This window comes from Euprymna scolopes, chromosome 12 (assembly GCF_053919585.1).
Source record: "Euprymna scolopes isolate OS-2025 chromosome 12, ASM5391958v1, whole genome shotgun sequence".
Classification (NCBI taxonomy): Eukaryota; Metazoa; Mollusca; class Cephalopoda; order Sepiida; family Sepiolidae; genus Euprymna; species Euprymna scolopes.
Window position 1 is genome coordinate 37,917,167 of NC_136493.1, and position 21,383 is coordinate 37,938,549.

At 33.2% G+C, this 21,383-nt stretch overlaps 1 long non-coding RNA gene and 1 pseudogene across 1 annotated transcript in view; both read right to left on the reverse strand.

The window, feature by feature from the left end:
- The window catches only part of LOC145291251 (uncharacterized), a 160,745-nt gene extending 153,959 nt beyond the window's left edge, over positions 1 to 6,786 (reverse strand). The window contains exon 1 of the long non-coding RNA XR_013869368.1: positions 6,744 to 6,786. This is a non-coding gene — a long non-coding RNA (uncharacterized LOC145291251). The remainder of the gene's footprint in view (positions 1 to 6,743) is intronic.
- Positions 6,787 to 18,907: 12,121 nt separating this feature from the next.
- LOC145291718 (U2 spliceosomal RNA) lies at positions 18,908 to 19,029 on the reverse strand (annotated as a pseudogene).
- Between the last annotated feature and the right edge of the window lie 2,354 nt (positions 19,030 to 21,383).

Here is a 21,383-nt window from a genome sequence, read left to right on the forward strand (position 1 = left end):
GTCTTTATGGTCTACCATCGGTGAGAAAATATCACGTAACAACAATTATCTTATTTTTAGCAAAATGCGCAATTATTTATCGATTTTGTAAATCTTTTCTGGTATCAATTGTTCAAAGTATTTCCTATTTAATGATATGGCCTCATTAAAGAAAATTAATTTATTTTTCAAAGATTTAAAAGTCGTGTTTTTTGTAAAAATTATGAATATATATATATATATATATATATATATATTGCTAATCTGAACGAATAAATATTAACATATTTAACGAATTTCACACTTCAAACCACAATGGATGAAAAATTAAACACATTCAAAATTCGAATTTTTAACCTTAAAATCTGATACGTGCGCAGGTTGTCTTGTTTGTTTTATCTTCAATCCTCATCCGCCCTACAATACAATATTGTTTGTTCAGTTTCGGCTTATTATTTTAAGCATATTTGTAACCATAAATAAACAAAGGGGGTTGCAGGCAAATATATACGTATATCGATTATGAAAAAAAGAAGTACACCATTATAAACGCCATTCTTCACTTAATAATCGGTATAAATTTCGTATTGATTCGATAATTAGTTGATTTTTGGTAGATTTTTCAAGACAGACTCCGTCAAAAAAATACTTACTCCCTCCTTGCGTTTTGGCCGTGCCTATATAAGAATCTCTAATATTAAAGCAATTTAATAAAAAGAGATAATGAAAAAAATCCGGTTAAATTATTTTGAAATTCAAATTCGGTTAAGTTCGTTTACATTGCTACACCGGTAAATTATTATTCTCACTCTATTGACTCATAGATTATTACTCGAATAATGTATTTGATACTTGGCCTTTCAGGTTTACTGATGCGTGCAAGATTCAACTAAACTTAATAAGATGCTTGCTACACATGAATTAATTGGTGTTATTCCTCATCATCGGACGCTGAGTTTCGTGTTTGGTTTATGACAGCCAATTTCAATGCTTGTCATTTATAGTTGCAAATTGCTATCAAAGAAAGAGGACTTCTATGAAAATCTAATTGTAATATTACCTCTAGGCGTGTTCGTCGATCCCGGCTCACGGGACCACAGATGCAACCCAGCAGGGGTAAGGCGTACACATGGGCAAGGAAATGTGCACTAACCCTAAATCCCGGTAGCTACACTCTTAACTGTCTAGTGGTGTACGCTTACTGGTTATTGGAAACCACTGTTCTGATACTCTTGGTATTCAAAACATACACGACCCTAAGTCTATGTGGTAGCACTTTTATTTTCGGTTGGTCGTTCGTCGTCAGATGCTGCGGCTGAGTTCATCCTTGCTAGATGTTCCAGTGAATGGCTGGCATGTTGCTTTCCTCAGCTGCAACTTGGCGTCAGGTTTAGGGTAGATCTGAAATCAACTGTTACTCTCAAACCAATATGCAATCAATAATAACTCTGGAGATCATTTCTTATATAAAAAAATTATTATTGCCTAAAATCATTTTGAATACAGTTTGCACACACAAAAAAGTATCAGTTAAATTCGGGGTTTCTCTCATTTAAGAAAAACAATGTTTTTGGATGCAGAATCCTTCAACTGAAATAAAACTCTTCAATTAACTTTCTTGGTTGGAGGAAGAAAGTCGTTCTTTCCACTTTATAATTTCGAGGGCTGCCAGCCCAAAAGCTGATGTGTCCCGCTTTAATGCCAGCATGCGAAGTCTCTTATTTCTAAAAACACAATGTTTTTTATTAAACTAATTGCTCTCTGTCATATGAAGATTATCATTTCTTTTCTCTGCATCTCCTTTTCCTTCTCTATCTTAACTATATACCTCTGCAATTCTTTTTTCTTTTTTTCTCCTTTTCTAACTCCTTTTCCAAAGACACTGATTTGTCAGTCACTTGCCGGGTGGTCCGACATTTGAATATATATAACATCTTGAACAGATAATCCTCCCTCGATTTATAATTTTTTTCTATACGCTTGGCGACAAAATCCTGATTTTTTAATCAAAGTCCTTTCAACTGTCTGATTTTATTAGTTATTTAAAATCCACTTTTACCAAACCCAACTAGAAAAACAATCTCTTTCCCTAGAACCCTTGTTCTAAAGAAATCCCGGTGCTAATGCACTTACTGATCCGCGCTATTTTTTTTTAAATCGTATTTCCAAGTTTAATTAAAGTTGGTACTAGTGCACTTCTTGATCCGTGCTAAAATCATAACGTTATTATTTAAAAGGCCATTCTTAACATGGGGAGGGGAGGGTGTTTTGTAACTATTCTATACTTTAACCTTACAATTGAATAAAAACATTTCATAAAACTTTAATTAAACTTGGAAATACGATTTAAAAAATAGCGCGAATCAGTAAGTGCACTAGCACCTTAAAGTTTTTTTTTAATTCAATTGTAAGATTAAAGTACAGAATAGTTACAAAACACCCTCCTCTCCCCTTGTTAAGAATGGCTTTTTAAATAGCGTTATTATTTCAGCACGGATCAATAAGTGCATGAGTACTGAAATCCCATTTTCAGGTTTATATTTTCCTTTCACTGAAACATTTTTCTGATGGACAGAATTTTATGGACATCTGTTTTTCTCGACTAAGTGTCATCATAACCGCCCTTGACCATACCTCTTCCTCATCTACCTGAGCAAGGTTCCTGGCGCCACCTGGGACCTTGCTACATAATAACTGTCATAATACTTGCAGTTTCTTTAATTTTACAAAATCACTTCCGCTGTAGCAGGCATAAATAAATCTTTATTTTCTTTAGTGTCAATGTTCATGTTAAGTGATTTGGCCACACACCAACCACTCGGCTTGCAGGACGTATTAATTCTGTCTGTCCACTAAGAAACTTTTTAATCTCTTTGGGAATCATGGCCGTCGCCAGAGAGAATCCGACAAGCAACGAAAATATACCTTTTCCCTCCATCCTATCTTCGTTTATTGGACGCTCTAGCATAGACGATCTTCATCCGAAAATAACTGCTGGCCGATCTGTGACAGCTAGGCACCGCCAAAAATGGCCGCAAAATCAAGTTGTTGTTTTTTAAAACGAAATTACGTTTATTAAAATCCATTATTTCTGAGTAACTTTTTTTTTCCAGAAAGATAAACCCCTGAATTTTATCATATAGAAAACAGAATAATGTAAAACTTTTTCTACTATTTTTAATTCAATTTTAAATGTTAAATTTTCCCAAAAAGTTAACAATTGACATTTTTTGTCTTGCACAAAAAACGTACTTAAATATTAAAAAAAAGGGTTTTTGAAATAATTAATTAATTTATTTATTGTCTAACTAAGATTTAGGATGATTTTCTAAGAGAATATGCAAAAATATTATAATATAAGTACCTGAATTTCAAATAATTCCACTTATTCATATAGGTAACCAGATATTCGCGTTGACGTAGAGTTCAGATCGACTCTGTTTACGTTTTCGTCTGATAAAAAGCAAACTATGGAAGACCAAACAGGCCAAAAAAAACTTATTTTTCAGTGACGAAAATTTCAATGTATTATTAAGCTGAGGCTGGCCAGTACCAGATGGGTGACCATTTGTATGCGTTTGGTTTTTAATGTGTATGTGTGTGGGGGCCAGACTCCCCAAAATGGGGGGGGGGCAATTTAAAGCAGAATAAAAAAAAATTATTTCAGCGCGTTTGGTCCACCATAGTCAAAGGCGGCAAACGTTTTCAAACGGGATCGAAAAAAAAGATGCTATTTTTAACACAAAGGGCACAATCTTTATCGAATTTTTTTTTTGGTATCGATTATTCAAAGCATGCCCTGTTTAATAATGGTCATGCATTATTCGGCTCGCTAAAAAAAAATTGTTAATTTATTTATCAAAAATTTTAAAATAGCTTTTTTCGTATAAATATTAAAAAAATTTTTTTTTGTTTTGCTTAGCTTAAATTAATTATTTTACTTAACATATTCACCGAATTTCACACTTCAAAACTCAAAAGCGGGATAATTAAACACAATCGAAGTTCTGATATTCAGACGTCAAAATAAGGTATGCAAACAATTTTTTTTTTTTTTTTTTAATCTATAATTCTGTCCCTTACAACACAATATGTTGATTTCAGTCTCAGATGATTATTTTAAGCATATTTGTTCCCACTTCAAAACAAGGGGGGGTTTTGTAAGCAAAAAAATATATATATATAAATATCGTTTATGAAAAATAAGTACACTGTTATAAAGTTCATTCTTCTCCTAATAATTGCTGAAAATTTCGTATTGATCGGATAATTACCTGATTTTTGGTAGATTTTTAAAAAGACGGTCCGTCAAAAAGTACTGACCTGCCCCCCCCCCAGTTTTGGCGGTGCCTAGTGACAGCCTAAAGAACTTTCAACTTTTCTTTTTCCTCACTCGGACAGCATCCAACTTTCTGCCTTTGAAACAAATCCTATCGTTTTTTGTTAAAAAAAAAAGTTTTTTTTTTTTTTTAAATCCGTGCTTTGTTTTCAACGACTAATTTAAAGAGATGTAACTACTCCTGAATATATCGCCTCCAATAAAACCTTAAAACATAACTAAACAATAATATTAACGGCCCAAAATGCACTAAATATATAAAAAAAAAGAAGAAATTAGAGTGATTCTATTAACAATATTGTTTCCGTGTTAGTCTATAACTCTCCCACCCTTGTAAAAACAAAAAATAAATGTAAAAAAAAAAAAAAAAATTATGACGGAAGGAAAATATTGTACACAAAAAATCGGTACTTGTGCACTTTTGCCACTGTGCTGAAATAATAACGTTATAACTTTGAAAGCCATTCTTAACATGGGAAGGGTAGGGGGTTTCAGAACTACTCTGTGCTTCCACTTAATTTAATAAAAAGGATATCGTGAAGCTTGAATTAAACCTGAAAAAATGTTTACAAATAGCCTGGTGGTAAAAGTGCACAAACACCCAAAAACCATTGAGATTGACCAAGTACTTTAATTTTCACTAGTAAATCTTAAAGATTATTGGCGCTTCTTTGGAATAAGAAAAAAACTAAAAAATCACAAAGTTGAATTTCCATAAAAAAGACCAATGAGTGCTTATACAGTTTAGCAAAGGTATTAAAAAACCAATATAAGAAAAATCTCTATGATGTACGTGCCCGTTATGGAATGAAGTTATAAAAAAATCGCTTAATTCGATTAAGTATTTTTTTACAGAGAAAAATCAAATTTTAGTAAGGACAATCGCACTAACAGCCATCTTGGAAATTTCAGCTAAGAAGAGGGGGACAGGGGAAATAACTCCATCTAATGCTTTAAGTTTTTCAAAACGTACATTAAGTTCTAATAACGTTATTCATAAACTTTGAAGACAAAAAGGAATACCTAAAATTATTCAAAACTAAAAATGTCAAATTTTGGCAAAAATTGACATCTTTACAGTTATTTTTTTTAATTCTATAGAAGCACAATTCATTAATAAATAATTAAAAAAAAATCATTAAGATCGGATAGTTCTAATTTTTGGTGGATCAGAGAGTTTTAATTTATGGGGAGAGAGTTATTTCTTATATTTTTGTTGATCGTCCCTATCTATAATTTATGCATATCTTCTAATAATACTAAACCATCAGTGGCATATATACGCAAAATATAAAGGTGCTCATTTAGGAGAGGACCTATATTGACCCAAATGTTTAGGATTGTGATTTACAAAATCCACCGGAAATGACCGAAACAGTTTACGATTTGAAAGCCGCAAAAAAAAAAAAAAAAAAAAAATGTAAGACAAACACTAAAGTGTACGAATACAAATGTAAGTGGTTACCATGGTCGAGAGCGATCTATAGTCTCCCTTTTCGTTAGCTGCTGCACAGAGATGTAGGGGAGGGCATCATTCAATTCCCATGTATACTTCATCTGATCCTCCCCTTATAATGATAAATGTTAAGCAAAAAGGGCATTAAGTACCATTTATCTTTGGTTTGACTCGGCTGAGGATTGAACCCCGGTCTCCAAACCCATTAGCGAACTCTTAGCAGTATGCCAATTTGTGAGAAATATATTGCATCGTTACATTCGGCATAGCACGTCAGAAATAAGACGGTGATTATGCACTTTTGTTACCGCGCTATTTCTAAATTTTTTTTCAGGTTAAATTCAAGCTTCACAATATCTTGTTTTAATTAAATTGGGTGCTAGTGTACTTACTGATCCGCGCTATTTTTTAAATCGTATTTCCACGCTTAATTAAAGTTTAGTTTTTTTTATTCAATTATAAGGTTGAAGTATAGAATAGTTACAAAACACCTTCCCCTCCCCATGTTAAGAATGGCTTTTTAAATAATAGCGTTATTATTTCAGCACGGATCAATAAGTGCACTAGTACCTTGAATTGTTAGGTGAAAGCACAGAATAGTTACAAAACACCATGCCCATGTTAAGAATGGCTTTCAAAATAATGACATTATTTCAACACGGTGGCAAAAGTGCACAAGTACTAATAGGACTACAAAAGAACGAGAAACACTTACCTGGTTTACTGAAGATCCCAGGTTAAAAATGTTGCCAAATTAGTAGGCCTCAGAATGGCGGCATTTAGCCTGGTTAAAGATTTCAACAACTGTCGATTCATCGAATAAAGGTCCATGGTTAACAAATGGAAATTCAATAATTCAAGAAAGTTCTTAGCTGTTGGTTTTCACATTCGTTGCTGACATAGCAATTAACATTCAATTCAACAAATGGAATTCCATAAATTAAATTTTGTAGTAATTTTTTTACTTACCAGAACTCGATGTAGATAGGTGAAATGATGGAATTAAGTGTGGCGGTCGTTTAAGCAATAAATCGGTAACTCCTTGATCGACCGACTTTATAGTGTCGGATTGTTGTCCACCCTTGTGGATTGAATGAGACATGGATAGACTAGGATATTATAAAAACACCCCTACTTGCGATCAGTTGTAAGTTAAAAAAAATCCTTTTGTTTGTATATATATATATATTTTTGTTTTGTTAACATGTAAATATTCGTTTTTTTGTTTTGTTAACATGTAAATATTCGTTTTTTTTTTCAGATTGTATATAAAGCCGACTCATACGCTGGGGAGATTTTAAGTAGATAAACTCCATGGTAAGAATGAGGTATTATGGTGATAGTGTCTTAGTGTAGGAATTCTAATAAAGTCTTAGCTTATAGTTTAGCATGTTCCTTGACCCCCACTTCCCCCTACCGGTTCCATGCCTAAGTGTCCTGGACCCCAAATGAGGCTCTGGCAGCAGATAATGCCAGGGCCGGGGCCAAGCACTAAATAAACAGTCGACACCCGGTACTTATACTGGGCTGGGCACTGAGGTGTAGTGTCTGCACAGATGCTGCACTCAGATTATTTGTCCTTAGTCAATGGAGGGGGGAACCCTTCTATACTAAGGCAATTTTATTTTTGTATAATACCTTTTTGAGGGGAGCTGGTTATCTCCCACATTAACCCAACCTTGTGTCACATTTTGTTTCGTGGGAAACAAATTACTAGTCAATTTTAGTTTGTTCGTTTACTGATAGTTCTAACTATTTGTGGCAATTACAAGAACGAGTTGTCGTTGTAAGCAACAAAACAATTCGTTACAATTCTCAGATAAGTTTACCCAAAAGTCGTGAAGGAGTTACCATACAAGATGACGATTTCATTATTTTCCCCTTTTACGTCGAGTTCGGGTTTTAATGCTTTGAGTTGCATAAGCCACCTCCATTTTTCGTCGGCTAAAAAATCCGTCTGTTTACATCATTCAATAAGAATAACTATATCATTGAGGATGAAACCTGCCAAAAAGAGTTGAACAAATATATAAATATGAGCTACAAATAGTTGGCCTTTTGGTCAAGATCAAAGTGTAGCATCTGTTCCGGCAGATGCTGCAAGCTATGACTAGCTATGACTAGCAAAGACCAGATGTGGGGGCAACCTCACATGCCTGACCATTAACCAGCTCCCATTTCCCACCTCTCGGGAGCTGGTCCCCTTTTTCCCTTCCCCCTCCCTTCACTCCTCACATTAAAAATCGGCCTTGTGCCTAATTTGCTCGGTGGGGGAGCAAATAAATACCATCTGTTCCGGCAGATACTGCAAGCTATGACTAGCTATGACTAGCAAAGACCAGATGTGGGGGCAACCCCACATGCCTGACCATTAACCAGCTCCCATTTCCCACCTCTCGGGAGCTGGTCCCCTTTTTCCCTTCCCCCTCCCTTCACTCCTCACATTAAAAATCGGCCTTGTGCCTAATTTGCTCGGTGGGGGAGCAAATAAATACCATCTGTTCCGGCAGATACTACAAGCAAAGACCATATGTGGGGGCGACCCCACATATAAGACCTTGGTCAATGTAGGGGCAACCCTTCATACCAATTGTCACTATCCAGCTCCCCTACTCCCCGGGGAGCTGGTCCCCATTTCCCCTTCACTCCTCACATTTAAAATCGGCCTTGTGCCTAATTTGCTCGGTGGGGGAGCAAATAAATACCATCTGTTCTTCAGATGCTGCACTGTTCTCTTTCGGTGGAGGATCAGTCCTTCACGACTGAGAAAATTTTTTATTTTTTACCTTTTCTCCACGTTAAAAAACGACCCTGGTGCCTAACCCTGTCCCGTGGGGAGGCATAGTAAATAGGTACAAATTGTGCATGTTGCCTCTCCCACGTCCAAATGCCAATTGACTTTAATATAAATTTGGTTGTAAAAAATCCGCTTTAATTACCTTCAAAAACTGAAGAGTGCAGTAAGAATTCTGAAGTAGGAGGAAGCGAGAAGGCAAGTGTCTCGTTCAACAGTACAGATTTCTGACAATACAAAACGATTAAATTAGTGTATACTGACGTTGTAAAAGTTCGTCAAAACTAAAAACTATTAAACCCATTATTAATACAAAGGAGCGAGAGTGTTAATTGATCCTAACCTATAGTTAGAAAAAAATCTAATTATCTGGTCGGTGGTGGTTATGCCATTTCCGGTGTGTTCTGTAAATCGCAATCTGAAACATTCAGGTCAATATGAATCTCCTTGAACAGAAGTTCCGGTAATTGTGCATTTTACAGACAGAGTTGAAATAATATTATTTAGAAAGTCATTTTTACCATTGAATGGGTGCTTTGTTAACTGTTCTGTACTTTCATCTAACGATTTAACAAAAATACAATCAACTTGAATTTAACAATAGTATAATCTGTAAATACAAGTACAGAAGTGTTAATATAACGCATAGATGATACTGAAACAAGCGTTTGTAAAAATATTAAGAAAAAAAGAAAACGGTGCTAATGCAGAGAAAGTACCGTGCTATTTTTTATAGTAGATATTTAGTTTTCTCCCACTACAAGAACTGTGACACCAAGGTCGGAAATTGGGATTGAGAAGTCAGCGCCCCAGAGGAGGGGCACTCTGACCTGCAAAAAGTGCCTGGGTAGCCCGGTCGGTATTTCTCGTTGAGGGCGCCCCAGGCGATTAGACATAGACTAACTAACCCCTTCTCAAAGAGAGAAGACAACGCCTGGAAGGGTGGACATCCTAGAATTGCACAGAATTTTACCCCCACCGCAAAATCAATAGGGATCAAATTATTACCGGAATGGTCTAATCTCTGCTGATTTTGATGCAAGGTGAAGGTTAAATACAAGTTTTACGCTATCTTTTTGTTGGCGCTTATTCAGATTGGCATACAATGCGGCAATTAAAAGGAAAGAAAATACAGAAAAGTATGTATGATGTATGTACCAACCATTGAACGATATTTAAAACATATCCAATTTTATCAAGTAGTTTTTTTTATTATTATTCAAGAAAAGCAAGTTTTACGACTAAGCGAGTCATAGTATTTTCGTTCGCCATGATTGAATCCGATGATAGATAAAAGGGGAGACAATTTAAATCGAAGTTGAAAGGTGAAAACTCAGCCTTACGTTCAATGCAGTTTAGTAAAATCGCTAAAAATCGTAAATTTTGATTTTCTTAGTTTTAAATAAAACTACTTGATCGATTTACGTAATTTTTGGAATATGGCATGTCCGTTCTGTAACGAGTACGTACATCATAAGACACTTTTGTATTCTAAATAAGCACATTTTGTTTATTAAATTGTTAGTTAAAAAGTATATTAATTACTAAACACCCCTCCTCCCTAAATTAAGAATGGTCTTCGGTGCTTCTTCGTTGTAAGAGCGGAATTCGAAAATCGAAGTATTGAATTTTAAGTAAAACCAATGGCATCTACTTATGATGTCGCAATAATGAACATAACCAAAAATTACGAAAAACGATAAGGTAGAAATTGAAATATTAATGAGAATAGTTTTGAAAGTAAATTAGCGAAAACTGAGTTTTGCTGAAACTTATTTTCTGAAAACTGAAAATATTAGGTCAATTTAGCAAAACTCAATTTTCGCTGTCTTTGGAAATTAATTTTCTACGGTATCGTTTTTCGAAATTTTTTAATATGTTCATCATTGCGACATGACGATCAAAAAGCAACTCTTCGCAGGTAAGTCTCCAGTGGGACAAACAGGCCACATTGATCGTTAATTGTAAATAAACTTCTATATTGACAAAATTCGTCTGTGTTGATTTTGAGAACAACGACAAAAGAATTGTCACAATTTTGCAAGCATTTGAAAAATTCAAACAAGAAAGTTTTATACACATTCAATAACACAACACTTGTTCTTTTCGACTCAGTGCCGAAACAAATTTCTCAGTTCATTCTATTCTTTTCTCGTATGATTTATTTATTGCGGAATTCGGGGCCCGTGGCGCAGTTGATAGAGACGTTGAATCTCTACGGTTCCAGATGAGCATTGTCTGAAGATAGCGGCTTCAATCCTACCCGAAGCCGGCCAGAGGCTTACTTGGCCAAAACGTGGTGAGAGGACAGCAACTACGGATGGCAGTGATTGCTGAGAATGCAGTTAGGAGATTCGAAGTTCCTATCCGTCGGCCAGATGAATAGTTGGCCGAAACGTCATGAAACAACAACTAATAAAGAGTAGAATAATAGTCCGGAATAAATAAATAAATATAAATAAGACTCATCTCAATGAATTCCAATTAAAATATATATACCATTCGGTACGAACCCGACCATGGAAGATCATATAAATAAACGTGGATTTATAAGATGAAAAAATCCAACCTTGATCGCCCTTCGGGGTCCGTGGCGCTGTTGATAGAGACGTATGATTGCGCGATTGTAAGTTTTAATAAGTTTTTTGGAACAAACAATTTAAACAAAATGTGTAACGTTGTTGTTATTCTCTCTAACTTACCCCTACGTCGACCGGCTCTCGATACACGGTACCAGACAGACACAACCGGCTCTCCATACACGACACCAAACACATCAGGCTCTCAATACACGGCACCAAACGCAGCTGGTACGACACCTGTGCTTGCCGGGTATATCTTTTTGCCACACATCTTTTTCTTATTTTCTTCCTTCCGAGCTTTATGACTATACTAGCAAGGCTACCCGGCTTTGCTCGGGACCGTATAAGACAATGAGAAAATTTTTGAACATACCTGTTATTCTTAGAATAGAGGAAGCTTTTATATTTATATATCATTTGCCATCTTGAGCAAAAGAATATTTTACCTACCCTAGGACGGGTATTACACAACATATGTATGAAATAATTGTAGCTTCATTGGACAGGAAATTTGCAGCACGTATGTGGAAAAACATTCCTTACCACGGGTGGATAATGTGCAACACATATTTTAAATTATTACCATAATTTTCTGTTGTGCTAAGTTTTCGGTATATCACAGGTAAGAGAGTGCTTGTTTTTACAGAGTGCTATAGTGGAGAAGCACCGGATTTTTTATATGACTGTTATACTACTCGAATATATTACATGATTTTCGATTTTGATAACTTATGTACGTCACAGATGAGAATTTCATTGTTTTTCATATGGGTATTCACTGTACAAGTACCATTATTTTCTGGGTAGGATACTGTAGAAGTACCATTTTTTTATAATTCAAAAAGTGTAAACACTCGATACTTTTAAGTAATTTTCTGTTGTGCTAAATTTTCTGTGCGTCTAAAGTAAGAATGTTTGTTATTTCATCTATTGCTATAGTGAAGAAGCACCTTTTTTCTCATTTAAAAGTCATGCTATTCTAATATATAACGTGATTTTCGATCTTAATGACTTTATGCACGTCACAGGTAGGATTTTATTTGTTTTTTATATGAGTACTGTACTACACAAGTACCTTATTTCTTGGTTAAGATAATGTGCAAGTACCTTAATTATAATATATAGATGAAACTCCTCGATGACTTTACATAATTTTCTGTTTTGCGAATTTTTCCGTATGTCATAGACGAGAGTTTGTTTTTATAATAGAGTGCTATAAGAAGTACCTTATTTCTTATATAAATGCCATATTACTCGAATATATTACATCATTTTCGGTTTGGATTACTTTTATGTACATCACAGGTAAGATTTTCTTTGTTTTTCATAGGGGTACTATACTGTACAAGTACCTTATTTCTCGGTTAGGATACTGTACAAATACCTTTTTTCTAACGTAAAAATGAAAAAAACTCGATGCGTTTATGTAGTTTTCTGTTGTGTTATATTGTCTGTACGCTAGGGTAAGAATTTGTTTATTTTCTTATCTGGATGCTATAGTGAAGAAGCACCTTATTTCTCATATGTAAGTCATACTACTCGAATATTAAACGGGATTTTCGGTTTTAATAATTTTCATGTGTGTTACATGTAAGAGTTTCTTTGTTTTTTTCATGAGTACTATACTACACACGTACCTTATTACTTTGGTAGAATTTCTTGTACACAAATACATTAAAAAGTGATCATTGTATGTGATTTTTGGAATATGACTATACAAATATATAAACACATAATACATTAAATTTATAATGATCAGTTAATTAGTACAGGAGCAAATCCAATACATACAAATATATAAGTATATACGTATGCTAATCATTCATAATGATCGGTTAATTAGATTAGGAGTGAATCCATAGAAATATACAAACATATACACAGAATTATAATGCACAATAATCGGTTAATTAGTTTAGGAGTGAATCCAATACAAATATATAAACATATACACATTCTTAAAATTCATAATGATCGGTTTATTAGTTTATGAGTGAATCTAATACGTAGAAATATATAAATAAACCGAGCCTATACTGCACAAGCACCTTCAAAATTGCCAAATCGGACCTATACTGTATTTATTTGTTTACGCTATTATGGATTTGTGTATGCATGTGCAACTGGAAGTCGTAAACCGGGTGGTGGGTTACAACATCCGTTACAAAGTCACCTGAGTTTTATAAGTATATAGATAGACAAGTACCTTTTTCTAATTTATAAATGAAAGAACTCAATAATTTTATGAAATTTTCTGTTGTGCTAAATGTTTTGTACATCAGGGGGTAAGATTTTTTTTTTATCTGGGTGCTATAGTGAAGAAGCACTTTTTTGTTAGATGTAAGTTATACTACTCGAATATTTAACAGGATTTACAGTTTTAATGACTTATGTACGTCACAGGCAAGATATTTTTTGTTTTTTCATGTGAGTACTATACTGCACAACTACCTTATTTCTTGGGTAGGATACTGTGCAAGAATTTTATTTCTAATATAACAATGAAACTACTCGATTTACATAAGTTTTTCATATGAGTAGTATACTTCCAGATTCCTTATTACTTGGATAGAATTCCTTGTAAACATAAATGCATTAACAAAGTAAACATTGTATGTACTTTTTGGAATATGACATCTATAGACATATACAAACATACACATTAAATATAATTCATAATGATCAGTTAATTAGTTTTGGAGTTGATCCAAAACACAAAAAGATATAATCATATACACATAATTAAAATAATGATCGGTTAATTAGTTTAGTAGTGAATTCAATACATACATACATATATATAACCATACACACATTCTTAAAATTCATAATGGTCGGTTAATTAGTTTATGAGTGAACCTAATACGTAGAAATATATGAATATACACACATACTTAAAATTCATACTGATCGTTTAATTAGATTACGAGTGAATCCAATGCACAGAAATATATAATCATATACACATTAAAATTCATAATGATCGGTTAATTAATTTAAGAGCGAATCAGATACATACAAATAGACATATTCACATAATTAAAATTCACAATGATCGGTTAAATAGTTTAGGAACGAATTCAATACAAAATTCCATTACTGGATCTATTTACGTGGAATGTAACAAATAAGCCAATATATAATATATCCTATATATTTGGAATATGACTTGTTATATACAGCAAAAACATTTTTCCGTATTTTTTATATAAAAGTATTCTTTTATAATTATTACGCAACATTTAAAAGTCCAGAATATCGAAATGTAACAAAAAAAAAAAAAAAAAAAAAAAAAAAAAGAATAAAAAGAAATGGCCGAGCTCGAACCCGCAACATTGGTGTTAGTAATCGATGATGCTACGTACTGCATCAAACAGACAACTGCTTTCCTAAACTTGTAAATTTACTAAATAAATAAATCTGTCACAGATCATGCACATGCGCAAACGACGCCATTGTCGCTATGCTCGTTAAGTTGTCAATTCTTTCAAGTTTGAACCCCTTTTTTGTAATCCCTTAGCAATTGCTTTAATCAATTAAACCCCCTAATAAAATTCTGCATCCTATATGCAATCTTTTCAGCTATTTCATATCGTCTAACGGTCATCCGTCTAGGAGGAGATACAATTTGAAAAACGGAGACAGACACACACACAGTGAGTTTTATATATTAGATATGCATTCCATTCTGTGACGTCACGCCAATATCACGGCTTAAAATACTGACGAGAATCGTCATTTAATCGCAGAGCCAGATTACGTTACAAATGGTTTACTTCGTTTGAATCAATGCATTGTATAAAGATATTTTAAAAATAGGTATTTGTGTGAAGAAGACATCCAAGAATTTAGATTCTTGAATTTTGACGAATTCTATAATTGGCTGAGAATATGTAGACGGTAATTTCGAGGACGATAAATTTGTAGATACGAACAAAATAGACAATTACAGAAAGTAAATTTTGAGTGATAGTCGATAACACATCCCCCCCCCAAGAAAAAAAAAGAAAAACCTTTCTAGTGTACGCACCCATAGCAGAGAGAACGTTAGCATTCATTAAAAAAAATCACTATAATTGATCAAATATTTTTTTTATAGAAAATTATTAAACAATTAATCAGAATTTGTAGACATTGCGATGATGTACAGGCTATTTTAAGGGGACTTAACCAATTATGAATTCAAGTTTTTTTTTTTCCAATACCACCCTCCCCATATTAAGAATGACTTTAAAATCGCATAAACGTTTTAATTATTTAGAATTATCGACATTTTCCTGCAAACTATTTTCCAAATGGCGTCGATAGATCGTCGATTCCCGATAACATTTGATTTTCTTTTTACAATAAAACTACCTGCAAGGTCTGAAGATCTTCCTCATTTCAACAATGCAGCCACGCCATATTTATTTTAGTTTGTTCGTAATGCGAAGATAAATGTGGTTGGTCAACAAAAAGAAATACGTTGCGTACAGGTTACTAAGACAGTAAGATTTACCATGTCAATATAGAGGTTAAATCTCGTGTAAATATAAAGAACTAGCATGGAACCGGTGTTGTCCGGTCATAAAATACGCTTAAGTATGATACATTAATTCATGCAGATTTCGTATTTATTTTATAGAACAAATTGCTATTGATTATTATATCGTACCTAATATATATAGTAATCATATCAAAAGTAAAAAAAAAAAAAAAATTAAACTTCAGCGCCATCGACGGGAATCGAAAGCAAAACATTAAGCGCTCTCGTCATAATCGTTTTTTAGTGCTTCACTCTTCAGCGTTACCGCTGGAGCTATCGACAGATGGATTAAAAAAAAAATTGTGAGAAATTCCACTGAAAATTTCGTATTGATTGGATAATTACCTGATTTTTGGTAGATTTTTAAAAAGACGGTCCGTCAAAAAGTACTTACCTGCTCCCCCCAGTTTTGGCGGTGCCTAGTATATACATATTTATATATGTCTCTGTGCTAAAAGTTTCCATCCTAAATTCTACGCAATTATTCACAATGTAGAAACAATACCAAAAAAGAATTAACCGTAATACTTAAATGAAACCAATAATCTAATGAGAAACCATAAAAATAACTAATGAACCCTCGTTTTTTTTCTTTTTTAGAAATATGCAAATTAGCTGACCTTCATAAAGTCGCTCACATATCCATGACCGAGCATAGCAAGTTCGTTTTAATCATTTATACATAGGAAAAGTAGGCTTTTAATTTCAATGTCACAGCGAGAAAGTCTTAACTTCATAGGTGTATAGATCTTTCTTGAAGATTAATAAAAGTTTTCAAAATTCACGAAATAACCATAAAAACATTACTATTCATCTTTAAAAACTAAGCAACGTTATTTCATACTTAATTCGAAAAGAAAGAAAAAAATGCTCAGTATTAGTTCAAAGCGAATTATTTCTGCTTGCATAATTTATTTATTTTGCCAAAAAAAAACAAAAAAAAACATTTAAATACACTTAGCATAGTTACTTATTCTCTCGTATCATTTCTAAGATGCATTTTTTGCTCTATTTTACAAATATTTTTCCTTAATGCTGTAGCATTCTTTGATAGAAGGTTGCAAAAGCATATAAATAAAATGCATTGTTAAGTAGGAAGACCTATAGAAATACAGAATGCCAACTGGCAGAGAAAGAGGAAAAAAAACCATCTTACCTTCCTTGTACTGTCATTTCTTACCAGAGACTGTCGTCAGTTACGACGCAAGGTAAAAGTCCCTAGAGGTTTGGTAAATAAATATTAGTAAATAATTTGTAAGTGCCGTCATGGTAAAATGCTAAGAGGTATAGAAAAATAGACATTTTTACGTTTAATGTTTTCACTTCACTTCACTTCACTTCCGGTTACTCCTGATTATATCAATTATGATTGTTTTTTTGTGTGTGTTTATTTAGAATTACATTTATTATAAAAACAAAACTACAGAAAAAGCTTTATGATGTACGAAGTCGTCACGGAACAAATATTCAAAAAACCACGTAAATTGAAGTATTTTTATTAACTAAGAAAATTAAATTTATATCAAAATTAAACATTTTTAGTCGGCCATGTTGAATAAATAAGAAGACAGCTGAATTGGAACTATCGAGGTTGAGAGAAAATTTAAAAAATAATAAAATAAATAAATAAATAATAATAAAAAAAAGAAGATTGCTTACGTGGTGGCGCCGGCCTCGAGGGCGGAATTCTAATCTGAGTGGTTGAGAGGACGAGTCTCTTATAGACTTGGAGAAGTAGTGGGAGGCACAATTCTTCTGTTATAAAAGAATTGTGTCTCTGACTAGTACCGGTAGTGTTAGTGATTTGCTGGTGAACGGTTGGCACAACTTAGTTACTCGCTGCTCGCCATACTACAATACTTGTTACTCGACACAGTAGGCGGGGGGCGCATAGGGCATCCTTTGCAACCCCTCGGAGCTTACGCTATGACTGGGTAATCTACTTAACCCTCTAAATAGTCTTTTTTCCCCCCACAAGGTCAAAATCAGCCTTATAGACTTATTTAGTATCAAAATCTCGGAAGAATCGTCAATTTTTATTTTCTTAGTTAAAAAAAAAAAAAAAATACTTGATAAATTTACGTAAGTTTTCGGATATGACATCTTCGTTCTGTGACGAGTACGAATATCATTTTTTTTTTTTTCGGTACTTCAGCATTTATGAACCCGCAATTTCAACGAAATTACTCGGGGGTGCTTGGCGGATGACGCGAAGATCTGGGAACGGTCAATAAGTAGTTTTCTGGACATTGCTGATTATGTAATTTTATTACCCCGCTATTTTTAAATGTTTTTTTTTTTCTCAGGTTAAATAAGTTTCACGATATTGTTTTGGTAAAACTTGCCGAGAACGCTCTGTTTTGCGGTTGTTTTAAAAATGGAACGGAAATTTAAATTGCGTTCAGTTTTAATCATTTTTTTAATTGCCTATGCGCCCACCAAAATCGAAAGTAATTGATAAAATAATGAAAATTAAGTTAAAAAATAGATAGCAAGATGCGATGTAATATGAATAAAACTAACTATTGTTTGGGTAAATTAAGAAAACTAATAAAATTCAATGGATAAATATTTATTTACCTAATGAACAAAATCGTTTGAATGACCTCTTCTCTCACATCCAATTCATCTCAGTTTATCATCGATATTATATTTTCCGGAAGTGGTGCAAAAGCACTATATTTTGAACTGTTTAAAACTGATTTGAATTTCAGTTGACTGTTTTGTTCCCTGAATCATATTAAAATATACTGTTGTTGGTTAAAAAATATATTGTCGGTTTTGATCTCAATCCAACTAACTGCATACACTTGGATGATAAATTTGACCAGAATGTTTAATTTATCATAGTGATTGAAGATAGACAACTCTATTCTATAAACACATTAATCTTGTGGCTTATGTTAGCCGTCTACCTTGATTCAAAGGCGCAATTCTCTAAGTTAGCTTCTCCACAAGAAATGCCAGAAGCATACTCAACAAGGCCGATAGCCATTAGTCGCGAGCTCTCATGTAATGAATGAATGTAGGATTGACATGAAATTCTTAAAGATAAACTAAAATTGCTGAAATGACTTAAATAAATAAAAAGCAAATGACTTTAATGAACTTAAGGGTGAATTGAATTACCTTAAGAATGACTTGAATGCTTAAAAAATAACTGGAATCCTTCAAAAACAACTTGAATTATCTGGAGAATGACTTGAATGGCTTTGAGACTGACTGGTTGTAAAGTGGGTGATCATTTTACATTAATACAGAAAAGTTATCCTCAACTTTATATCACAATAAGTACAGCATGTAGTTAGAACAGATACTACACTTTGATCTTGGCCAAAAGGCCAAGAAAAGGGTATTTATTTGCTCCCTCACCGAGCAAATTAGGCACAAGGCCGATTTTTAATGTGAGGAGTGAAGGGGAAATGGGGACCAACTCCACGGGGAGTAGGGGAGCTTGATAGTGACAATTGGTATGAAGGGTTGCCCCTACCTGCTGGAACAGATACTACACTTTGAGATATTAGGCCAAGCACAAAAGTGTTATGGACCGACTGACCGACTGACCGGTTAAAAAGTAGACTCTGGTCTTCACACTTAAAGTATTTGTTTCTTCTGCTGTCAGATAATGATGATCGGGAGGGACACTAACTTTTTAGAATTCTACTTGAGGCAAATCATGATAATTATTGATACAATGTTTCCCCAAATGGCCAATAAATGTTGTTAGGCTTTTTGTTGTTACATTAATTAATTTAAAAATTGCTGTAGATAGCAGTTCTTCTAGTGGAATCTGTCAATTGGAAAATTTGCATGTTTAATAATAGAGCCAGATTACAAAATAAATACCAATATATTATTTTATTTTCCACAAAAAAGGAACATAATTGCAGGTGAATCTATAGAATTAATTTTACCTCCTTGTTAGAAGGACAAGTGCAGGTTATGTGCCTCGTTTGACAATTTTCTGTCTTGAACTTTATTGCAAAGTCATCACATCTCAAGACAGAAAGTGTACAGCTACAAGGAGATATATCAAACAGTCTGTCTAGCTGTTCCTTCATTTTTTTCACTTTGATTGCTGCAAGAGATTTCCTGTCAATCTGTTTGGCCCTCTTATAGCAAAATATATTGACCTTCTGTCCTATATAATGTTACCTTAACAAGGGCAATTGTGAATTGACTGCTTGCCGAATACTAATCATTTTCTTGTCAATTAACTTAGAAATCTCACTATTTTTTAAATGGGGATAACTGTTTTCGAGGAAATAACTAAACTGGATAACTTGTCGTGAAGTTGGGGGTGCTGTTTCATCCAAATGACAAGGTGGACCAGCAAATTTTGTGAACCACGGGTTAAAACTGAACGTCGTGCGTTTACTGACATTCTAATCTGAAAAGTAAAATAAATAAATGGATTATAACTGAAGGAAACTGTATTAGGCTATCTTCCAGTTTCATACACAAAAAAATAAGTGCTAGTTATAAGAAATAATGAAAAACTTTGTAAAATTGAATTAGATGTATTGAAGAGAGAGGACAAAACGAAATCAGAGGCATAGTAGTGTTTAGCTTAGACAGTTTTAGCAGACTTCAGCTCCTCCTTTGATAACATGAATTTATCCATAAAGAGATTCATTCTTGCTGTAGCTGTGCCATTTTAAACGAGTGTTTAGTGTTTAGAGTTTGAAAAACCAGTGCTTGTGCATCTATGTTACTATGCTATTTTTAATAGTATTTTCAAGTTAAATTTAATTTTTATGAAATTTTTGTTTATTAAATTTTTAGGTGAAAGTACAGAATAGTTACAATACAACCTCCTTCCCAAATTAAGAATGGCTTTCTAAATAACAAAGTTATTTTAGCACAATAACTTGGATGCACACATAACGAAAAACCTTTAAAGGAGTTTCCTTATTTACTTGTATTAATCTTTGTGGGTTATCTGATTTTAAAAATATAATTTTAGAAGAAAAACACTGCTTAAAAACAATTACTCCATAAAAATAAAAGAAATTAAAATTTGACACTAATTTTCTGCAAAGTATTTTTTATTTAGTAGAAAAACTTGAAAATTTACGTGGTTATGTTTCGTAAAAAATGTGTAGAATAAAATTGTATGGCCTATATTTTTGTTGTTGTTTTAATATAAAACTGGAGTATTACCATATTTTTATAAAAATTTCAAATAGAATTTGATGTGAAATATTAGGTTGGTGCAAAAATAAGGCTTTTGACGTTCCTTTGAACTTAAAAAAATGACATTGTTTTTGTGTTAACCTAATAGAAAAACAAATTAAAAAAGATAAAACAAATATGTTTAAATTCACTGCAGACACTTGAAATATAATAATATATATTTGAAACAAGTCTTTTTCGTTTTTCCTTTCGGAATAATTAAGCCTAAATTGTAATGTTTTCAAATTAAATAATAAACAAACGTTAATGTTCAGTATCAATAACGAACGTGTTTTGCGACGGTGAAATCTAAAATATTTCCAACCAAAAAAAAGTTCCTGAAATGAAAAAGCGAACTTTGGTCGTTATTATTTAAAAAAACATAATTTTGCCTTTACACTTAATATTTATTTTATTAATTAATTATCCTCACTCATTTTATTTAAAAATGTAGTTTAAAAATTATTCTCAATAATGATTCTATTTTCTTAACAATACGGATTGTTTTGATGACGGGAAGTTCTTGATAATTT